Source organism: Neofelis nebulosa, chromosome X (assembly GCF_028018385.1).
Source record: "Neofelis nebulosa isolate mNeoNeb1 chromosome X, mNeoNeb1.pri, whole genome shotgun sequence".
Taxonomy (NCBI): Eukaryota; Metazoa; Chordata; class Mammalia; order Carnivora; family Felidae; genus Neofelis; species Neofelis nebulosa.
This window is the reverse complement of record NC_080800.1, coordinates 59,640,444-59,646,443: the sequence shown is the minus strand read 5'-3', so window position 1 is coordinate 59,646,443 and position 6,000 is coordinate 59,640,444.

Below are 6,000 nucleotides of genomic sequence, written 5' to 3'. Positions count from 1 at the left end.
TACGGACACCCAAATGATGGTTTTTAGTGTCTCTTGAATGAAAAATACAAATTATAAAAAAAGCTATGAATTCAATAACACTTCAATGAATGTATGCTTTGTTAAAAATCACAACAGCTGTTTATATTGGAAAATATTTGGTAGCAAAGTAAAAGAAAAATTGTACATTTGTGTATCTCCTCAAGACAATCACAACATAAACAGAGAAATGTTGATATAAACAAATAATTGCAATATTCTAGGCAAATAAAATAATAGCATATTAGAGGTAACTCATATTAGTGGTAACTCAAAGGTAGCAGGGCTCTGCATGAGTGGATCAGGAATGGTTTCACAGGAAAGAACACTTTTGAATTGGGTCTTAACCAAGAGGTTGAAGTCAGACCGATTTGCAACGGATCAGAGGCAGAATGACCTATGTTTTAGGTAATTTGGCATAGTTGAAGAAAAGTAGGGAAGCTAAGTCATAGGAAATTAGGCAAGAGAGATAGGCATACGCGAAATTAAGGGCCCGTGCTGTGCTTAGAAGTTTGTACTTTACTTTGTAGGTGATGGGGAGACATTGAAAAGTTTTGTGTGTGTGTGTGTGTGTGTGTGTGTGTGTGTGAGAGAGAGAGAGAGAGAGAGAGAGAGAGAGAATAAGTGGGGGAGGGGCAGAGAGCAGAGAGGAGAGAGTATCCGAAGCAGGCTTTGCCATAACAGGCTGACAGCAGTGAGCCCAATGTGGGGCTCGAAGGCACGAACTGCGAGATCATGACCTGCACTGAAGTTGGATGCTCAACCGACTGAGCCACCCAGGCGCTCCTTGAAGAGGTTTTTTTTTTTTTTTAATAATTTATATTGTTTTTTTCTGATAATAAAAGTAATATATGCTTTTTGAGGGCAAAACTTGAAAAGAGAAGTACAAAAACCATCATAATCCCATTATGGAGAAATTGTTGTTAACATTTTGGTATATTTTCTTCCAGATTACCACAGACGTGGGCATGCGTGCCTCTGTGTGTGTGTGTGTGTGTGTGTGTGTGTGTGTATTTATTTGTTCATTTATTTTTTAATTTTTTAAAGCTTATTTATATATTTTGAGAGAGAGTGAGCAGGGGAGGGGCAGAGAGAGAGAGAATGAGAGAAAATCCAAGGCAGGCTCCACGCCAACAGTGAGGAGCCCCATGTCAGGCTCAAATCCATGAACTATGAGATCATGACCTGATCCAAAACCAAGAGTCAGACGCTTAACTGACTGAGCCACCTAGGTGCCTCTTTATTTATTTATTTATTTATTTATTTATTTATTTATTTATTTATTTATTGAGAGTGAAAGAGACTGAGAGACAGAATAAATTTTTTCTATATCTGATAGGTTTGAACTTCAGAAAGATCACTGTATTACTGTCCTGAAGCTGTTGTAAAAAATTACCACAGATTAGGTGGCTTTAAAAAGCAGAAGTTTATTCTCTCACAGTTCTGGAAGCCAGAAGTCTGAAATCACTATCACTGGGAAGACTTTAAGATGTGGGCAGGGCTGTGATTCTTCAGTATCTCTCAGGAAGCTCTAGGGGAGACCGTGTCTTGTCTCTTCCAGTTCCAGTTCTTGGTGGCTGCTGGCATTCCTTGGCTTGTGACTGCATCACTGCAATTTCTGCCTCCATGTTCACATTGCCTTTTCCTTTGTGTGTCAAATCTCTCTCTGCTTCTCTAAGAACTCTTGTCATTAAATTCAGGGCCCATCTGGATAATTTCCCCATCTTAAGAGCCTTAACTTAGTCACATCTGCAAAGTCCTACTTTTTTGCCATGTGAGGTAATATTCACAAATTCCAGGAATTATGACATGGATATCTTTTGGGGGTCATTATTAAGCTTCCCACAATCACCCTTGCAACAGTGTGTAGAAAAGATTGGAGGAGATAACAAAGGAGATCAGGTCACCAGTTGGAATACAATAATAATTTCAGGTGAAAAATGAAAGCCTGAACTAAGTGGTTGTAGGCATAGAGAAGAGGAAACCGAATCCAAATATATAGAAGGCAGGATCAAAGGGGACTTAATAGCCAATTAAATGCAGGGGTAAGGAGTGGAAGATTAGAATGATTCCCAGGTTTCTGTTTGTGGTGCCTGGTCATCTGATTATGCCACTAAGATAGGAAACAGTGGAGGCAGAGCACCATTGGGAGGGTGGGGCGAGGAGTCCATTGGTGCACTTTGGCCAAGTCAAGTTCAAGGTGAGAGGAGCCAGCCAAGCAACAGAGGAAAAGAGTTTGACCTCTGAGAGGTCAATATTTTATAATTATTATTATCAATCATATTTATTGAATACTTTCAAGGTACTGAACATAATAATATGGGATATATCAGTACTAAGTATGATTTCTGTCCTCAGTAAGTTACCAAGTAACTAAATAAACAGAAAACATTAATCAAGAGAAAGTGGAAAAAGGGGGGGCCTGGGTGGTGCAGTCGGTTAAGTGTCTGACTTTTTTTTTTTTTAATTTTTTTTTTCAACATTTTTTATTTATTTTTGGGACAGAGAGAGACAGAGCATGAATGGGGGAGGGGCAGAGAGAGAGAGGGAGACACAGAATCGGAAACAGGCTCCAGGCTCCGAGCCATCAGCCCAGAGCCTGACGCGGGGCTCAAACTCACGGACCGCGAGATTGTTCACGGACAAGTGTCTGACTCTTGATCTTGGCTTAGGTCACAATCTCATGGTTTGTGAGTTTGAGCCCCACATCCGGCTCTGTGCTGTGATGGTCTGGAGCCTGTTTGGCATTCTATCTCTCCTTCTCTTTGCCCCACCCCTGCTTGTGAACTCACTCTCTCTGTCTCTCTCTCAGAATGAATAAAAAAACTTAAAAAATTTTAAAAGAGAAAGTGAAAAAAAAAGTGAACAGCCTGGTCTCCAATACTGTTTTAAGAACTATAAGTGATCATCATCTGCATTCAACATTGTACTAGAAGTTGTAGCCAGGGAAATTGGCAAGAAAAAAATAATAGGTGTCCAAAATAAAAAGGAAGAAGTAAAACTATCTCTGTTTGCAGATGACATCTTGTATATAGAAAACCCTAAGGAATCTGCTAAAAAAATTACTAGAACTAGGAAAGAGCCCAAGTGTCCATTCATATATATAAATATATACACAATGGAATATTACTCAGCCATAAACAAGAATGACATCTTGCCATTTGCAACGGCGTAGATGGAACTAGAGTGTATTATGCTAAGCAAAATAAGTCACTGAGAGAAAGACAAATACCATATGATTTCACTCATGTGGAATTTAGGAAACAAATTGGGAAGGGGAAAATAAGAGAGAGGGGGAAACAAACCATAAGAGGGTTAACAATAGAGAACAAACAGATAAAAACAAAAAAATTAAAATAAATAAAAAATTAAGTTAAAAAAAGAGAACAAAGAGTTGGTGGAGGGACGTGGGGGGGAGGGCTAAATGGGTGATGGGTATTAAGGAGGGCACTTTTATATGAGCACTGGGTGTTATATGTAAGTGATGAATCACTAAAATCTACTGAAACCAATGTCACAAGATATGTTAACTAACTAGAATGTAAATAAAAATTTGGAGACTTTGGAAGAAAAAAACTATTAGAACTAATAAATGAGTTCAGGGTTGCAGGATACAAGATCAATATGCAAATGTAAATTGTATTTCTATACACTTACAGTGAAGAATTTGAAAATGAAATTAAACAAATCCATTTACAAAAACATGAAAAGGAATAAAGTGCTTAGGAACAAATTTAACAAAAGCATAAAACTTACACTCTGAAAACTACAAAACATTGCTGGAAGAAATTCAAGAACATCTAAATAAATGGACTTTGATTAGCAGATAACAAGTGTTAGCAAGAATGTGAGAAACTAGAAATCTTCTGATGGATATATAAAATAGTGCAGCTACTTTGGAAGATAGTGTAGCAGTTCCTCAATTAAACATAATGTACCACATGATCCAGAAATTCTACTCCTAGTTATATACCCAAGAGAAATGAAAATGTGTGTTCACATAAAAACTTGTATATATGAATGTTTATAGCAGTATTATTCATAATAGCCCAAAGGTACATCAACTGATGAATGGATAATCGAAATATGGTATATCCATACAATGGAATAATATTCAGGCATACAAGGAATAAATTCTGACATATGGTACAACATGGATGGACCTTAAAAACATTACGTCAATTGAAAAAAGCCAGTCACAAAAGACCACATATATGATTCCATTTATATGAGATGTCCAGAATAGGTGAATCTATGGAGACAGAGAGTAGAATGGTGCTTGCATAAGGCTATGGGGGATGGAGGGATGGGAGAATATAGCTAAAGCATACAGGTTTTCTATTTTTTTTAATGATAACAATGGGTGGAAATGCAAACTGGTACAGCCACTGTGGAAAACAGTATGGAGTTTCCTTAAAAAAATTAAAAATAGAACTACCCTGTGATCTGGTAATCACACTACTGGGTATTTACCCAAAGAAAACAAAAACACTAATTCAAAAGGAGACATGCACCCCTATATTTAAACAGCATTATTTACAATAGCCAAATTACAGAAGCAACCTAAATGTCCGTCGATAGATGAATGGATAAAAAAAATGTGAAATACATATATACGTATATATGTATACATATATAAACATACAATGGAATATCATTTGTCCATAAAAAATGAAATCTTACCATTTGCAACAACATGGATGCATCTAGAGAATATAATGATAAATAAAACAAGCCAGTCAGAGAAAGATAAATACCATATGATTTCACTCATATGTGGAATTTAAGAAACAAAACAAATGAACAAAGGGGGAAAAAAAGAGACAAAAAACGGACTCTTAACTATGGAGAACAAACTCATGGTTCCCAGAGGGGAGGTGCATGGGTGAAATAGGTGAAGGGGATTAAGAGTACACGTATCTTGATGAGCACTGAATAATATGTGAAATTGTTGAATCACCATATTGTACACCTGGAATTAATATAATATGGTGTGTTGATTACACTGGAATTAAAATAATAAAAAAATAAATGATGACGATGTAAAACTGAGGTAATCATTGCACACATCCGTGAATATACTAAAATCCATTGAATTATACAGTTTAAATGGGCAAATTGTATAGTAAATGAATTCTATCTCAATAAAGTTCTCATTTAAAAAAAAAGTGTAAATGGAACTCAGAGAAGTAATATTTATGTAAGTTGACTTCCCAAGGGATAGTGCCATAGCAGAAAGTCTGTAGAGACCTTGGGACCCACATATATCCTAGAGTGTGCCTTATAAAGTCAGTTGATCTTATGGGAGTAAATTGGGGTATGTTGCCTCCAAAGTTGGGAAAGATGTTTGGACAGGACAGAGGGAATGTTAAAGAGGGGAGTATAGTCAGAAGCATACTAGGTCAGATTGCCACAAATGGACTTGCTACTAAGGAGGAATTTTTCACTGCATTTCACTAATCCTTCTGTTTTCTAATTTTAATTCCAGTTAGTTAACATACAGTGTTATATTAGTTTCAGGTGTACAATATAGTGATTCAACAATTCCATATATCACCCAGTGCTCATCATGACAAATGCCCCATCACCTATTTTAACCCAACCCCTTCCCCTCCCCTCTGGTAACAATCAGTTTGCTTTCTATAATTAGAAATCTGTTTGGGGGCACCTGGGTGGCTCAGTAGGTTAAGCGTCTGACTTCGGCTTAGGTCATGATCTTGCAGTCTGTGAGTTCGAACCCCGTGTCAGGCTCTGTGCTGACAGCTCAGAGCCTGGAGCCTGCTTCCAATTCTCCCTCTTTCTCTGCCTCTCCCCTACTCACACTCTGTCTCTCTTTCTCTCAGAAATAAATAAACATTAGGGGCGCCTGGCTGGCTCAGTCGGTTAAGCGTCTAACTTTGGCTCAGGTCATGACCTCACAGTTCGTGAATTCGAGCCCCCAATAGGACTCTGTGCTGACAGATTGGAGCCTGGAGCCTGCTT